The sequence below is a fragment of the Aquarana catesbeiana genome, linkage group LG08, assembly GCF_042186555.1.
Source record: "Aquarana catesbeiana isolate 2022-GZ linkage group LG08, ASM4218655v1, whole genome shotgun sequence".
NCBI lineage: Eukaryota > Metazoa > Chordata > Amphibia > Anura > Ranidae > Aquarana > Aquarana catesbeiana.
This window is the reverse complement of record NC_133331.1, coordinates 83,227,738-83,246,272: the sequence shown is the minus strand read 5'-3', so window position 1 is coordinate 83,246,272 and position 18,535 is coordinate 83,227,738.

The window sequence follows — 18,535 nt, the reverse complement described above, 5'->3', positions numbered from 1 at the left end:
GGACATGCAGAAAGACATGTAGCATCGTCCCTTCCACAGTGCCACAGCGCCAAAAGGAGCTAGGCACCTGAGGGAAGAAGTGATGTAGAATGGTGGGAACTCTATACCAGCGAGTCATTATTTTATAGCCGGTTTCTTGGACTCTGATGGCTATAGAGGATTTCTAGGCAAAGTGGAGAATCTTCTTTCTCTGTGTGTCAGTGAATTGGGTTCCAAGTTCCGCCTCCCACTTAGTAAGAAATGGGGGGACATACCCTTATGCTGGTTGAGTCAAGGCGGAGTAGATAAGCGAGAGACAGTGCCGCACTGGTTCTCAACGATGACAGATGAGCTCTAATTCAGTGAGTTGTTGGGAGATGCCCAGTTTCCGCAAGCAGCTGCGCAAATAATTACGCAGCTGTAAGCCGCTTAAGAAGTCCAGGGGAGGGTCCATCGCTGATGCCCCAGCTTCTGAGGAAAGCTGACCATTAGGCCCCAAGAAGTCGCATAGGCGGAGTCGAGTGGCCATTGCCAGTCGTTTAAGATGGGGGTTTTGCAAACCAGGTGCAAATTCCGGATTGCCCAGAACCGGCACCATGGGGGAGGGCATTGGAGACACCGAGGAGTGCCGAAAGGCATCTCTGACCACTGATAAAGTGCTGCCTAGCGTAGGGTGCTCCACAAGATCCCTCGGCAGAGGTCTGGTGATCCAAAGCCAGCTCTTAACCGTATCTCTGGAGTCCTCCACTTCCATGGCTACCCAGTGTTTTGCCTCTGCATGGCAGTGCCAGTCCACTAACCTGTTGAGGTGAGCCGCCCTGTAATAGGCTTTTATGTCTGGGAGGCCGACCCCGCCCCTACTTTTTGCTAGGTAAAGGAGTTGAAGTCTAATGCGTGGTTTGCGATGGGACCAAACGAATGCACGAAACATAGAGTCAATTTGTTTGAAAAAAGCTGAGGGTAGACGGATGGGAAGAGCCTGCATCAAGTACAGAACCCTTGGCAACAAGGTCATCTTGAGGACATTGCATTTACCAAACCACGTCAGCGTGAGAGAATGCCAGTGCAGGAGGTCCGTCTTGGGACGAAGGAGTAGCGGGGCAAAGTTTGCCAAGTATAAATCGTCAGGATCCGGGGTAATGTTGACTCCCAGGTAACGAATGAGTTTGGTCGCCCATCTCAGCGAAAAGGCCGATTGCAAACGTTGGACAATGTTTCCGTCTACCATTATATTGAGGATGGAGGATTTGGTTAGGTTAATTTGAAAAAGAGAAAGAGTACCATATTCTTGGAGGGATTGGAGCAGGTTGGGAAGGGAGGTAAGTGGTTCCGTTAGAAAAAAGATAAGGTCGTCCACAAATGCAGCCACCTTGTGGGACCCTGAGGGTTTAGGGTAGCCTACGATGCCCGCATTTGCCCTTATTCTAAACAGGAGGGGCTCTAATGATAGAATAAAGATCAGAGAGGACAAGGGGCAACCCTGCCGGGTGCCATTACGGATGTTAAAAAAGTCTGACCTCGTCTTGTTGATTTTAACCGCTGCAGTAGGGTGTGTATAGAGGGACAGTATCCACTTCAACATGGACGATCGAAGGCCTATGTGTTCTAGAGTAGCCCGTATGAAAGACCAATCCACACGGTCAAAGGCCTTCTCCACGTCGGTAGACAGCAGGAGAAGAGCCCGTTTAGAAGTCCTGGCCGCATGGATCAGATTCACCACTCAGGTGGTATTATCCTGCGGCTCCCGTAGCAGTACAAAACCCGCCTGATCTCTATGAATAAGACTTGGTATATGAGGGAGTAATCTGTTGGTCAAGATTTTGGCGAAGAGTTTCAGGTCCATATTCAGGAGTGCAATCGGACGGTAACTCCCACACTGCAGCGGGTCTTTCCCTTCTTTTGGCATAAGGGAAATATATGCCCTTAAGGTATCTACTGGGAAGGAGTTTCCTTCTGTGATGGTATTGAAGGCAAAGACTAAGGGTTGTGACAGTGTATCAAAGAAGGTTTTATAGTATGCCGGAGTCAGGCCGTCTGGGCCAGGGGCCTTTTTTGATTTCGAGGTGGTTTGGGCCATTCCTAGCTCTGTTACCATGATGGGTTCCTCCAACTCATCCCGTACAGTACTTTGGAGCGATGGCATGCCCGAAGCAGCTACATACGACTGAGGGGTATGTCTACCTTCCGCCGGGGGACCAGCAGATGAGGGTCTGCCTAGATTGTAGAGACCTTCATGAAAAGAGCGGAACTCCTTCGCTATATCTGATGAGCTATTCAGCTTTTGTCTAGTGGAAGTCAGAATGTGGGGGATATAAGTTTTCATACATGGGCCTTGCAGAACCCTAGCCAGGAGTGACCCTGGTTTATTTGAGAATTCGTACATAGTACGACGCGCCCAAGCCAGTTTCTGCTTCGTTTTGTGAAACAGAATATAAAATAAAGTTCTTGCCTTGAGGAGGTCCTGAAAGGTTGCACGTACAAGACTTGCCTTGTGAGAACATTCCAGGCTATGGATCAAAGCTAGGAGTTCTTCTGTGCGTCGGGTTCTATCTCATTTAAGCCGAGCTCCTATTTTAATTAGTGTGCCCCTGACGACCGTCTTGTGGGCCTCCCAGACCACTAGAGGGTTGGTTACGGACCCCCATTGATGGAAAAATACTCCCGCAGAGTGTTCAAAATCTCGGAGCAGGTTTCCTCTGACTGGAGCAAGACTTCGTTCAGTCTCCAGGATGGGGGGCACCGGGACACAGATCCCAGCTCAAGTGTCAGGTGGACTGGTGCATGGTCCGAGAAAGACACAATATCGATAGATGTAGACACCACTCTGGTTAGGTCTTTATGTGATAACAGTAGATAGTCTAGCTGTGAATAAGTGTGATGCACCTGGGAAAAGAAAGTATAATCCCGTTCCTGCGTATGGAGCAGCCGCCAGGGGTCCACTAAGTGTAGGGCATGGAGATCCGCCTTTAGGCGTTTTAAACATGAAAAGGACAGATGGGAAGCACCGCGTGAGATGTCGAGGGTCGGGTCCATGGCAAAATTAAGATCCCTGCCGACAATAAGCATCCTGTCTGAGAACTCCAGGAGCTCAGGAAGGAGTTTCCGCAGGAACTGTGAGTGGTCTACGTTGGGGAAGTAAACATTAACGAAAGTGACCCGCATATCAGACACCCTCCCCTTTAAGAAGATAAAACGGCCCTGCGCGTCTGCCCGCTGCGCCTCAAACACCCATGATATCGATTTGGCCAGTAGGATGCTAACCCCCTTCAACTTAGAGATCGGAGAGACGCTATGGTAAGCCAGTGGAAAAGTCCCGTTGGTGAATTTAGGAATGTTATCGGCACGAAAGTGCATTTCCTGCAAGAATGCTACTTGAGTTTTGCCCCTGCACAGGTCAGCTAAGAGCTGTGAGCGCTTTTCCAGTGTATTGAGGCCGCGCACATTGAGGGAGGTGAACTTGAGATGATCCCTTATTTGTTGTCTGGCGTGGAGATGAGCGTCAGCGGGTGCGCAAGAGGGTCCCAACCAAGAGATTCCCCCCAGGCAGAGGTCAGCAGCCAAGAAAAATAAGAACAAGAGGGATGGGAAGGGGGACAGTAGCAGAGGGAGGAATAACAAGCAAAAGCAGGGAGCTAAAGGGAGGAGAGGAGAAGAAAAGAGAGGAGTGGAAGGGGGGAGGGAGAGGGAGGCGTGAGAGGAAAGGAAAGGGGAGGGGGGTGATGGAGAGGGGAGGGAGAGTGAAGGGAGGGAGGGAAAGAAGGGGAGTGAATGGTTCCTGTCGTAGACTTACTGTGGACCCCTGTTGAGCACTCGAAGTGTCCACGCAGGGGCCCACCCTAACGGGGGTGGAAGGATTGTTAAAGTCTGCTCAAAATCAAGCAGCAATAAGGCAGTAAATAGAATAAACAATACGAACGGAGATGCATGAGGTGAGACCACAGAGAACCACAATGTGTGTAGCATATGAGCCAACATAACATAACATCAACTTAACTATCGGTAAGCAGTGACTGGAACTATACATCAGAACACTGTCCGCCTCGACCATACGGCAGTGGTGTCCCGGGAAGGTGCAGGTGGATTAGGGGAGGCCCCAGACCCACAGTAAACATTAGGAGTCAGGACTCACCCAGACACCCTGCAGCATGACCCAGTGCACTAGGACCGAGGGTCTATACATAGACCTGTGGGGAAATTATATGCAAGACGGAGGATAGTTAAACATGGTGGGATAGGTGGATACAGTGTGTGCAAATTAAATAGAATAAAATACAATACCACCCACACCTTCTGTAAACCAGTGGGAGCCGACAGACAGGCCACAGTACCCCCCTCCAAAAAACAGCTGCTTCTGCATATTAAGGAAAATTGGGAAGGACAAGGACAAATCTGATTGAGAGGATCCCCCATGGGCCAGTAGTCTGTGGGGTATACTGCATATGATGAGCAGCAGGGGCAGATAGGGGCGCCCATCAAGGCAGTTCCATTAAATCAGAGTAACTAAGATCAAGATGCTTAAGGGACCTGGGAAACTAATGGAATAGTTTGACAGGAGGTCAATAGCAGAGCAGTCATCATATCTTACCAATCCCCAGGGTAGTGAGGGGAATCAGGATTCAGAGGACCTTGGATGAGGTCTGACAGTCTCCCGGCTAGTAGCACGTGAACGAGGTCGGCGGACTCATTGCGGCCTGGGCACTGGTGGGCCGAGAGCATCTGGAGATAACAAGTAGTCAAACCAATTGGGGACACTTACAGCAGGTCTGTCGATGAAACTGAACAGGTCCAGAAGTTGGTCTGGCGAGCGGAGGTAAAACTCTGCACCCCGCCGTCGTACAATTAGATGGAAAGGATGACCCCAACGGTAGGTGGCTTCAGCTTCACGGATCACTTCAAGCAGGGGTCTCAGTAGCCCCGCATGGCTCTCGTTTGCCTGGAGATGTCAGGATAGATCTGGACCAGCACGCCATCGAAGTTAATTGGGCCTCTTTCTCAGGCCAGGCGCAGGATCTCCTCCTTTATGGTGAAGAAATGCACCCGACACAAGACATCTCGTGGAGGGTCCATGGCATTAAGATCTTGTGACGCTGTGGAGGGTGCTCTGGGCCCTGGTATATGGTGAACCCTGTCCAGTTCCAGCTCCGAAGTCGGCGGTTTTCCAAGAATCTGGTTCAGGATGGCCACAACAGTGGCGCGCAGATCCGGACCCAAGGTGGCTTCAGGAATGCCGCGCAGGCACAGATTGTTTCGTCTGCTCCTGTTCTCTCCGTCATCTAACTTCAATTGCACCTCCACAAGATGGTGGTGAAAGGCACGCTGTTCCGTTTCAGGGGAGGTGATACGGGCATCTATGGGGGAGGTGGAGGACTCCAAAACAGTGACTCTCTTCTCCACTGTATCCACCTGTTGGCACAGATCGTGTAGTTCCCTAGAGAGGGCATTCACTGTAGATGACGCCATTTCCTGCAGGTCCTGCCTGGTGGGCAAATCTGCCATAATGTCCCGGATGGAGCCCTCTTTGTTGCTGCCTGTCTCCCCTGTACGACTGGAGCTTGGCTGCGTGTCTGATTCCTGTATCACAGGGGACAGTATAGGGGAGGGTGATCTGTCATCCCGCCGCTCGCAATAGCTCCCACCTGGGTACTTTTTTCAGATGAGCGACGGCGCTCGCCTGGGGAACTCGTGGTGGCCCCATCTTGGCTGAGGCAGCGGGGGAGGAAGCGGCATGTTGCCGGAGGAAATAATGGGTTATCTCGGCCGCCTCTGTACCCCCAAGTTCGGCGGATGCTTATGATCCCCTGGCATGAATTCTGGCTCTCTCTGGAAGTGCAACGGGTTGTTCTCAGGGCTTCCCTATGCAGAGCTTCAGGGTGAACGTCCTCACGCTTCCATTGCTTGGCCACGCCCCCTCCAGTATGGTATTTGTACAATGAAATCATATCCCCTCTCAAGCGTCTCTTCTCCAGAGAGAATAAGTTCAGTGCTCGTAATCTTTCCTCATATCTAAGGTCCTCCAGTCCCTTTATTAGCTTTGTTTCCCTTCTCTGGATTCTCTCCAGTTCCAGCACATCCTTCCTGAGGACTGGAGCCCAGAACTGGACAGAATACTCCAGGTGCGACCAGAGTCTTGTAGAGTGGGAGAATTATTGTTTTATCTCTGGAGTTAATCCCCTTTTTAATGCATGCTAAAATTCTGTTGGCTTTGCTTGCAGAAGCTTGGTATTATTGCATGCTATTGCTGAGCGTTTCATCTACTAGGATCCCCAGATCCTTTTCCGTCCTAGATTCCCCCAGAGGTTCTCCCCCTATTGAGTAGATTGCATTCATATTTTTGCCAACCATATGCATAATTTTAAATTTTTCTACATTAAACCTCATTTGCCATGTAGTTGCCCACCCCAGTATTTTGTTCAGATCTTCTTGCAAGGTTTCCATATCCTGCGGAGAAATTATTACCCTGCTCAGCTTAGTATCGTCCACAAATACCAAGCATGCAATTTAATAATTAGCTTAATTGGCTTACTCTGGTGGCACTTTCATTTTCAAAGTTCCGTTTTGTAATATGGGAAGCTAATATAAAGCTAGTTTTCAGGTGTTTATACTAGCAATTAAAAAAAATCAATATTATTTTAATAAACATCTAACTAAATTAAGGCAATTGATTAATAAGTTCTGATGGAGTTTAAATGTTTCTAGATCCAGTAGGGTAAGAATTTCAGTCAGGTTTTATTGCTGTCTGTGTTCTCACTGCAGAGATTTACACAAATCCACAACTCTGAGTTGTCACAAGGTCATTAAGAAAGGAGAATTTCCTAACTGGTTCTGAAGACAGCTGCCTAAGGATAGGATTTGTCATGCTTTAGAGGGATCTACTCTCACTTTCTGTTCCTCTTGAGAAAGGACGTAAAGGAAAATCTCACCAATGGAACAAATGTTTTAACAATTCCATACTCTCTAAAACTAAAGGACAGTACCAGAACATCAGCACAAGAGTTAACACATTTACAATGTACTGTGTCATTGTTAACTTTATTCACTTAATTTACATTAGATCTTTAGCTCAAACAACGATTTAATGACTGGAATGTTAGCAATACAAACATAACCCTCGAGTGTATATTGGATCAATAAAAGACACTCTCTCGCCCTGTGAATATTGACATGAACATAGTTACTACTGCAAGACTCAGTAATAACGATTTGGGCATCAATAGGCACTATCAATCTGTATCAGGTAAAGACAGTAAATATATTATAAATTACTTTTTCATTTAGGCTGATTAGCATTGTTTGATGCTGAATCTTTTAAGGCTGAACTCCAAGCAGATATAAAAAACAGCAACAAATTCAGCTATGTATGTATTAACAAAAGACAAGCAAACATTAAATATATTAATAAATGCAACTAGTATTAGAAACAGGTATGTCTGATCATATTTTATTTTAATAAAGTTGTTTTGGTAATGCACAATACTGATGCGTGTGTTTTATTACTGACTGTCAAGATATACAAGCACTTTAGCAGGTAAAACAGTTCCCATATACATTTAAATGGTGTATTTATCTGTTTGCCTGGAGTTCAGTTTTACTCACTTTGAACAGCCCGTTATGCAAAAACACAAAATATGTGTGTAATTCAAATCAGACACAACCTCTGCCTATTGCTTCATAACACCATTTGGATTGCAGACAAATTTAACAATTGGTACCCAGAAATAGGAGCCTAAGGCACTTGATACACAGCGGACTCTGCTACATACAGCTATAGCACTCTTAAGGCCCCTACACACGATCGGACTTTTTGACAACAAACATGCACATTAGCTGTTTTGGAGCAACATCCAACCGTGTGTACGCTCCATCGAACAAACTTTTTCTGTTTCCATCTGACTTTTGTTGGCTGTGCGAAAGGACAAACTTTCCGGCAACAAAAGTCCGATGGAGCAAAGTCCAATCGTGTGTACACAAAAGCATTGGACTTTTATACAAACTACAGTATGCGGCCGTGAGAATGTTTCCAGCGCAAACCCATCGCGCTGGTTCTCGGCGACAGGGTACTGTACATCTCGCGCTGGCTGCAATAGGAAAAACACATTTTCATATTGCAGTGAGCGCCAGAGGGAATTCCCCTCTGGGGGCATACCAGGCCCTTAGGTCTGGTATAGATTTTAAGGTGAACCTCCTACGCCGAAAAAACGGCGTGAGGTCCCCCCAAAATCCATACCAGACCCTTATCCGAGCACGCAGCCCGGCCAGTCAGGAAAGGGGGTGGGGACGAGCGAGCGGCCCCCCTTCCTGAGCCGTACCAGGCCGCATGCCCTCAACATGGGGAGGGTGCTTTGGGGGAGGGGGAGCCCTGCGCTCCCCCCACCCCAAAGCACCTTGTCCCCATGTCATCATATGACCACGCCCCCTTATGACCTCACAGTCCCAGCATGCCCCGGGACTGTGATGTCATAGGGGCGGGGTCACCGCCTATATAAGTCATAGCAGAGCGCAGAGACAGCATTACAGTCGGAGAGAGCATCAGGTCAACATCTCTGGAAGAGAAGAGGGAAGAAGACAATCCAGATGTCTGGGCTCCTCCGCTAGCAAACGAGCGGCAAAAGAGCAGAAGATAGCGGAGGAGCCCAGCAGAAGGAAGAAGGCACTGGAGAAGAACCAGAGAGTGCGGAGATGACACCGGAGAGAGGGAGAAGAGGTCTGAGAGACCCCCGAAGTCGGAAGAAGACCCCCGAAGTCGGAAGAAGACCCCTGGAGCTGCCTAATAAATTACTTTTAAAACCTGTGTAGTGTGTTTTTTTTATTGACACTTTTTTTCCCTAGGTGAATGGGTAGGGGTACCATGTACCCCATACTTATTCACATTGGGTGGGGGCCAGGATCTGGGGGCCCCCTTATTTTAAAGGGGGCTCCCAGATTCCGATAAGCCCCCCTCCCGCAGACCCCGACAACCAACGGCCAGGGTTGTCGGAAAGAGGCCCTTGTCCTCATCCTAATGGGGACAAGGTGCTTTTGGGTGGGGGGGCCGCAGGGCGCCCCCTCCCCCAAAGCACCCACCCCCCATGTTGAGGGCAGGCGGCCTGGTACGGCTTAGGAGGGGGGTGCTCGCTCGTTCCCACCCCCCTTCCTGACCAGCCGGGCTGCGTGCTCGGATAAGGGTCTGGTATGGATTTTGGGGGGACCCCCACGTGGGTTTTTCGGCATAGGGGGTTTCCCTTAAAATCCATACCAGATCTAAGGGCCTGGTATGCCCCCAGAGGGGAACCCATGCTGTTTTTTTATTTAAAATTTGGCGTGGAGTTCCCCCTCAAGATTCATACCAAACAGTGTCGGGCATTGGCGGGGATCCAAGTGGGATCCCCGCACCAGTGTGAACCCGGCTCGCAAGGTGTCAATCTCGCAGTAAAAGTGCCGAGATTGACACAATATCAGACAACAATACAGAAGTTGACCAAAGGGTGATGGTAAAGAGCTGAAAAACCACGTGATTTGGTGAAAGTTGGCTGGAAAAGTCCTGTCGTCTGTATGCAAGACAAACTTCTAGCCAACTCCCTTTGTACAAAAATCCAAGGGAAAGTTTGTACAAAGTCCTATCATGTGTATTGGGCTTAACACTAAACATGGCCCATTCTGTATCAGGAGTCTGACCCACAGGGAGATCAATCCCCAGAGCTCTTCTTTGGACCCTCTCCTAGGGCTGAGCTGAACACCCCCCGGTTAGGTTCACACCAGAACATGCAAACAGGAAAAAAGTTCTAGAGAACATGCAAACCCTATTAAAATCTATTCGCATGGATGTACTTCTAAGTATGCCTGTGTGAACAAGGCTTTATTTGTAACATTTAACATAACACAAAGGATTCCCAGAGCACCATGGGGTAGATTTACTAAAACTGGAGCACTCGGAATCTGGTGCAGCTGTGCATGTTAGCCAATCAGCTTCTAACTTCAGCTTGTTCAATTAAGCTTTGACAATAAAACATGGAAGCTGATTGGTTTCAATGCAGAGCTGCACCTGATTTTGCATTCTCCAGTTTTAGTAAATCCACTCCCATGTGTTATCTAAGTGGGTAACCCATCAGAAGCAGCTTGTTTTTTTTCTCATTAAAAGTTCAGACAGAACTGAAGAAAGATAAGTCATTCAGCTGTGTATGAGTTTCTGCTTGAGCTGTCGAGGTCTGTAAAGAACAAGCTTTTATTCAACAGACTACAGAGGTGAAGTAAAACAAGAAAATGAGCAGAAAGCTTCACTTACTAAACAGAAATACTGAATATTTCATAAATATTCATATTTCATAAAATGTTTCATAGTTACCTGACTAATAAAATATTTATTTTATTTTCATTCATTAAAAAGAAAATATGCACCACTATACATCCTTCCAAAGGCTTTTCTGAAAAAAAAAAAAAAAAAAAAACAAGGAAAAGGAGGGCAAATTCATATATGGTTTCTGGAGGAAAATACTATGGAAGGGACTTTTTAGGCACCAGTAACCATGACAATATATATATATAAAAAAATATGCAAATCTTATTGAGACATAACAAATCAAAATACAAGTAAAAAACAACACATTAAATGTGTACAAAGAACCTATCATATATAAATCTACATCTGCCATCAGGGCAACGAGGCCCAATGGTCATCCATTTATGGGTTCTTTTAGAGTTTTTTTTTTTCTTTTTTTACATGCATTTTGATTGGAAATATATTGTGTATTTTAAGTGTTCACATATCTTTAGTTATTATTGCAGTATTTATCATAAAGTAATTTTTTAAGTGACTTTTATACATGCTAGCTCTTTTGTGTTTTGTTATATTAAATGCAGAGATTTTTGCTTGCATACTATTGGATCTTTTGAAGTAAATGCAGCTTAACCTTAGTCACAACCCATAGTGAATATTTACTCAGCAAAGAGTACTCTTTTCTACTTCTCTACTCTACTAAATCAAGCTAAATGAGTCAGCTAACTCATTAAAGTGTTACTAAACCCAGGACCCTGCATTCACTATATCTAGTCTCCAACAGAAAATAGAACATGGAAATGCATCATCAGCATTTAGAGCAGTCTTGTGACTTCTATCAGTGTCCAGCCGAGCACTGGTTAAAGCTTGTAGGAGGAGTTTCTATCTGCTCTGACTGTCCTATGAGGCTGCAGGACCACTGACTCTCTGTCCGGACAGTGCTGATTGGTCCTGTGCTGATCACATGTACCCTCCCAAGAAAAAAATAAAAAACTCTCTAGCAGTACACACCAAAAATGAGCATGTGCAGCTTGTTCCCTGGCCTCTGTTCTATCAAGAGATGGTTTGTGGACTGTGGAAGAAGGGGAAGAACAGAGAAAAGAGGATCAAACAGCCTTTTTAGACAATGCAGAGGATTAACCCCTTAGGTTCCACAGTGAGTATAACAAGCATGCTTTACAGCATATACAGACTGATTTTACTGTTGTGGGTTTAGTAACACTTTAACTCTCATAAGGAGAAGCAAATCACAACCATTATGTAGTATAAAACAGGAACCAGAACTTGAGTATGTAATGAGCAAAGGTGCAGCTATATTCAGTACATATAAATACAGACTTTCAGCACAGATTGTGAGTAGGGATGAGCTTCGAGTTCGAGTCGAACTCATGTTCGACTCGAACATTGGCTGTTCGCAAGTTTGCCGAACAGCGAACAATTTGGGGTGTTCGCGGCAAATTCGAATGCCGCGGAACACCCTTTAAAAGTCTATGGGAGAAATCAAAAGTGCTAATTTTAAAGGCTAATATGCAAGTTATTGTCATAAAAAGTGTTTGGGGACCTGGGTCCTGCCCCAGGGGACATGGATCAATGCAAAAAAAAGTTTTAAAAACGGCCGTTTTTTCAGGAGCAGTGATTTTAATAATGCTTAAAGTCAATCAATAAAAGTGTAATATCCCTTTAAATTTCGTACCTGGGGGGTGTCTATAGTATGCCTGTAAAGGGGCGCATGTTTCCTGTGTTTAGAACAATCTGACAGCAAAATGACATTTCGAAGGAAAAAACTCATTTAAAACTACCCGCGGCTATTGCATTGCCGACAATACACATAGAAGTTCATTGATAAAAACGGCATGGGAATTCCCCAAAGGGGAACCCCGAACCAAAATTAAAAAAAAAAAAATGACGTGGGAGTCCCCCTAAATTCCATACCAGGCCCTTCAGGTCTGATATGGATATTAAGGGGAACCCCGGCCAAAATTAAAAAAAAAAAATGACGTGGGGTTCCCCCTAAATTCCATACCAGACCCTTCAGGTCTGGTATGGATTTTAAGGGGAACCCCGCGCCAAAAAAAAAAAAAAAAACGGCGTGGGGTCCCCCCAAAAATCCATACCAGACCCTTATCCGAGCACGCAACCTGGCAGGCCGCAGGAAAAGAGGGGGGGACGAGAGTGCGGCCCCCCTCCCTCCTGAACCGTACCAGGCCACATGCCCTCAACATTGGGAGGGTGCTTTGGGGTAGCCCCCCAAAACACCTTGTCCCCATGTTGATGAGGACAAGGGCCTCATCCCCACAACCCTGGCCGGTGGTTGTGGGGGTCTGCGGGCGGGGGGCTTATCGGAATCTGGAAGCCCCCTTTAACAAGGTGACCCCCAGATCCCGGCCCCCCCCTGTGTGAAATGGTAAGGGGGTACTTATACCCCTACCATTTCACGAAAAAAGTGTCAAAAATGTTAAAAATGACAAGAGACAGTTTTTGACAATTCCTTTATTTAAATGCTTCTTCTTTCTTCTATCTTCCTTCATCTTCTGGTTCTTCTGGCTCTTCTGGTTCTTCCTCCGGCATTCTCGTCCAGCATCTCCTCCGCGGCGTCTTCTATCTTCTTCTCCTCGGGCCGCTCCGCACCCATGGCATGGGGGGGAGGCTCCCGCTCTTCTCTTCTTCTTTTCTTCTCTTCTTCTCTTCTTCATTTTCTTCTCCGGGCCGCTCCGCAATCCATGCTGGCATGGAGGGAGGCTCCCGCTGTGTGACGGCGCTCCTCGTCTGACAGTTCTTAAATAATGGGGGCGGGGCCACCCGGTGACCCCGCCCCCCTCTGACGCACGGGACATGACGGGACTTCCCTGTGGCATTCCCCGTGACGTCACAGGGAAGTCCCGTCAAGTCACCGTGCGTCAGAGTGGGGCGGGGTCACCGGGTGGCCCCGCCCCCTCCGTTATTTAAGAACTGTCAAACGAGGAGCGCCGTCACACAGCGGGAGCCTCCCTCCATGCCAGCATGGATTGCGGAGCGGCCCGGAGAAGAAAATGAAGAAGAGAAGAAGAGAAGAAAAGAAGAAGAGAAGAGCGGGAGCCTCCCCCCCATGCCATGGGTGCGGAGCGGCCCGAGGAGAAGAAGATAGAAGACGCCGCGGAGGAGATGCTGGACGAGAACGCCGGAGGAAGAACCAGAAAAGCCAGAAGAACCAGAAGAACCAGAAGATGAAGGAAGATAGAAGAAAGAAGAAGCATTTAAATAAAGGAATTGTCAAAAACTGTCTCTTGTCATTTTTAACATTTTTGACACTTTTTTCGTGAAATGGTAGGGGTACTTATGTACCCCCTTACCATTTCACACAGGGGGGGAGCCGGGATCTGGGGGTCACCTTGTTAAAGGGGGCTTCCAGATTCCGATAAGCCCCCCGCCCGCAGACCCCCACAACCACCGGCCAGGGTTGTGGGGATGAGGCCCTTGTCCTCATCAACATGGGGACAAGGTGTTTTGGGGGGCTACCCCAAAGCACCCTCCCAATGTTGAGGGCATGTGGCCTGGTATGGTTCAGGAGGGAGGGGGGCCGCACTCTCGTCCCCCCCTCTTTTCCTGCGGCCTGCCAGGTTGCGTGCTCGGATAAGGGTCTGGTATGGATTTTTGGGGGGACCCCACGCCGTTTTTTTTTTTTTTTTTTGGCGCGGGGTTCCCCTTAAAATCCATACCAGACCTGAAGGGTCTGGTATGGAATTTAGGGGGAACCCCACGTCATTTTTTTTTTAAATTTTGGCCGGGGTTCCCCTTAATATCCATACCAGACCTGAAGGGCCTGGTATGGAATTTAGGAGGACTCCCACGTCATTTTTTTTTTTAAATTTTGGTTTGGGGTTCCCCTTTGGGGAATTCCCATGCCGTTTTTATCAATGAACTTCTATGTGTATTGTTGGCAATGCAATAGCCGCAGGTAGTTTTAAATAAGTTTTTTCCTTCAAAATGTCATTTTGCTGTCAGACTGTTCTAAACACAGGAAACATGCGCCCCTTTACAGGCATACTATAGACACCCCCCAGGTACGAAATTTAAAGGGATATTACACTTTTATTGCTTGACTTTAAGCATTATTAAAATCACTGCTCCTGAAAAAACGGCCGTTTTTAAAACTTTTTTTTGCATTGATCCATGTCCCCTGGGGCAGGACCCAGGTCCCCAAACACTTTTTATGACAATAACTTGCATATAAGCCTTTAAAATTAGCACTTTTGTTTATTCATGTTCGTGTCCCATAGACTTTAACGGTGTTCGCGTGTTCGAACGAACTTTTTTCCTGTTCGCATGTTCTGGTGCGAACCGAACAGGGGGGTGTTCGGCTCATCCCTAATTGTGAGTCAATAAACAGTAAGTGAACTTCGGGCTCCATGTCTATATTGACCCTTCCTGCCTTTTGAACCCTCACTGGCTGCATTTTATGCTTGTGTTTAATTAGTATCTTTTCCAAAGTCCTTAGGTTTCTTATGTGATGCCACAAGGTCCTGTTCGAGCTTGTACCTGCACTCTGCACGAGCACACTATGGGGTGAATTTACTAAAGTTAAATAGACTGTTCACTTGCAGGCAAATTTTCATTGTACAAGGGATTTTTTTCCAGAGCTTAGTGAATAAAGTAAAATTTTACTTTGCAATGAATATCCAATCACGTGCAAGGAAAAGAAAAAAAACAGCATTTTTGCTTGCACATAATTGGATGATGGTCAGTAGAGCTTACCCTCATTCACTAAGCTCTGGGGATAATTCTCTTGCAAAGTGTAACTCCCCTTACAAGGTGAACTGTCTATTTGCCTTATGTAAATCAGCCTCATTGAATAAAGGCACTGTGGTGACTCCCCCTTAAAGCAGAAGTAAATTTGGCTTAAAGCAGAATTACACCCTCCTATCCTTTTCAGGCAAGGAAGCTGCCACCTTAGCCTCTGTTTGATCCGCAACTGCCATCATGCTGCACGTGTTATCAATTATGACACCAGCCATTTGATGGTTTGACAGTTTGGTTGAAAGCACAAGCAAATGTTACAGTTGGCATACCCAGCATGCCAGCAATGTAACAGTTTTTTGAAACAGTTACATTGATGGGTTTAGTTCTGCTTTAAATATTCTTTTAAAATGGGCCCCCTGCAGGTATATGCCATAATGTGCTAATATACACTGCATGCTAGCACAATTATGGCGGACTTACCTGCCAAAACTCAGCCCACCAGGACTGCTCTGTCATAGCTCCAGTAGGTCCCAGCAGCTTCCATCTTTGCCCGGTCTGCCTTCCAGGTTTGCGCTCTCTGGCCACATGAATGGCTGGGCCACAATGAGGTCAATTCACCATGTCACACGGAGCGGGCAGTAAATGTGGTCTGAGCTGCGCATGCATGGTTCAGACAATATTGCCGCTGACAGGCTGGGAGAGGCAGAACAGACCACTCTGCCTGTCAGCGGGTTATTTATATGGGAGTTTACTACCCCTTTAAGGCAGCCGGTCTCTGAGGCCCTGCACTCACAGTATACACTTAGCATCATTCATAAAGATTGAGGAAGTACTGCAGGGGACAGCTCCAGACCAAAGGTGAGTGCTGCAGCCAGGTCCGCTTTTCTTTTTTAATTACTGCCTCTATTTTAAGTAATAAAAAGATATCCTCGATTACATTTCTAGTTTTCCAATAAAGCTCTACCTGTGTACAGTACATATACAGTATAAATACAAATTGTATGCATAAATACAATTTCTAAAAATATTTACACATTCAGATTTTTTACAATGTTCTTTACATATTGATCATCAAAGATCATCAAAAAGACTATGCATTTAAAATGTTAATTTAAATCCCACAAAAAAGTTTTTCTTTTTGTGTTCTTCTAATTAGCATAAAACACTTTGAAGTGTACAGAGCATTGTGGAGACTTATCAATACAGACATGCTTGTTTTGTGCTACTTCTTTCTCAGCTGTCAAAATCCATTCTGTCGTGTAGACACGATGTGACATGCACTGAAGTGGCACTGCTTGTTCTCCCTGTAGTGTTATTTCCACCAGCACAAATCACGACAACTGCTTTGTTCACACAATGAAGCCTACATTTTAAAATAAGAAGAAAAGAAGCAGAAGAGATGATAATTAAAGAAAAATCATCGGAAAGGTGTAGGATCAGCATAGTTCAAAAAAAGAGAAGGAAGGTATTCCTTTACACATCTCATATAAATAATGTGACAAGGGATGGATAGCTTCGTCCAATCTGATTCTGCCACACTGACATTCCTGATGTCGGACGGGGCTGAGAAGCTCATAATGGCGATGCATATAACATTACTTATTTAGATTTCTTGAAATCTTTGATGAAATCCCCCATGACAAAGTTATTTTTAATGCACATGGCTTTGGGGTAGGACAGGCGAGTGAATATGCATGGGTGAAAAAAAAAACATCAAACAGAATATTCTTGAGAGACTTCCAGGCACTAGAGGGAATCAAAATTTCGAATGAAAGAGCGACCTCTCAGACGTTCTCTATATTTGTACCGGCCACAAAACTAGCGAAGTATTGTTGATTTTCTTTTAAAAAGGATGGATGATAAGACTGTACAGGTTATAAAGCAAACAAAAAAGCAAAACAATGGATAGTGGGGTATGGAGGGGTTATATTGGAGACCCCTACATGATGCAAAGCACACTGGGAGAATACCCAACACATGCAGAATTGGGAAAAGAATAAAGAGAATCTAGGAAATTGAATGCAAACACATTTGACTTTGAAATATTAACCCTTACGTAAAAAAAAAAAAAAAAAAATAAGACTATCAGGCATATTTATCAAGGCAGTGCAAAGTGCTATTATGGTCTGAAAAATGCAGCAATCTATAGCAAACAACCAAATGGCCCTAAATAGTAATTCTAATAAGGATGATAATAATAATAATAATAATAATAATGATGATGATAATAATAACAAAACAAATGATATTTTTACAGAGCTTTTCTCCCTGGGGACGCAAATGAAGAAGGTGAAAACCCTAACTAAATGGTGTTTATATTACTAAATCACCATGTATCAGAAATAACTGCCAAGTTTTTCATTAAAACACTTTTTTCACATCTCAGTGTTGTTGAACTCCTGCAGCCTTTCTCAGACACTTCCTCCCTACATACAGTCCAGCACTGTCTGTGTATTGTTGCTTTGGATAGTGACAGGGTTGAATGATGTCTGCACATGCATGACTACGATCATCTGAAGTCTTCCCCAAGGGTGCATGTGACAGGGTGACAATGCAGGATCACAACTGGGAGACATTGTCATCCAATACCAGAAAGGGCCCGAGCAGGTATCTGCTCAGCCACGGATTTTAAAATACATTAATATGTTAAGGCTTATTTGAAAGTTTAGAGATAGGGTTTAGCCAACTTTATGGGCTCAGGGATCATGGGACCTTCTGCTTCCTTAATATGTCTTGGAAACAGACAGTACAATTACGCTTGATGGTAAAACTTTTATACTGTTTGTTATTCAATATTATTCTTATGAATAGATTGATTTCATGGGGCTTGCTATATAGGGAGATTACTTTCTGTTGTACTTTAAATTTAACTTTCAAGAAAGAACATTGACTATCTTATAGACCATATGCAATACATCATATTGCATGGTTTAGGATCACCAGTATTTATTTAATTGAACAACTTCTGAAATTCATTAATGTGTCCAATGTGGTATTGCACTTTGCCTTCAGCTTTACATATTTTTAAAATGTGCAGTAACACAGAAACTTTTTTCTTTTATAATTCTGGATTCTCCAGACCTCCGGAAGGGGATATCTGCTTTGTTGCTATTGGCTACTTAACAGAACCGCCCTATGAAATTTTCGTATAACAGAGCACTTTCTATAGACCTTACAGTAGTAGTTAAACTATTTTTTTTTAAATCAGAGAAAATATTAACAGGTGCATAGATTCATGTTGACTTTAATGCGGTCAGGTAGTTTAATTATTGGAAACATATGTTTCATCAGAAATCTTTTTTGATAATACAAAAGAGTAAATAACCTTCTCCAATAGTGTATAGATATATATTGAATTAAAAGCCTGTCTTTTACAGTGCTGTTGTCATAAGGCTGTGAATACATTATCATAAGGAACAACCAGAATAAAATTATATGAATATTGTATGACATGTATATTGCTCCCCTTTTACCAGCGTCAATTACTGCACAGGAAAACCATATAAAACAATAACACATAGCGATCATATAAAATAGAAATGCAGCTCTACATTCCGTAACCATATGCATTAAATAAATAATGAGTATCCG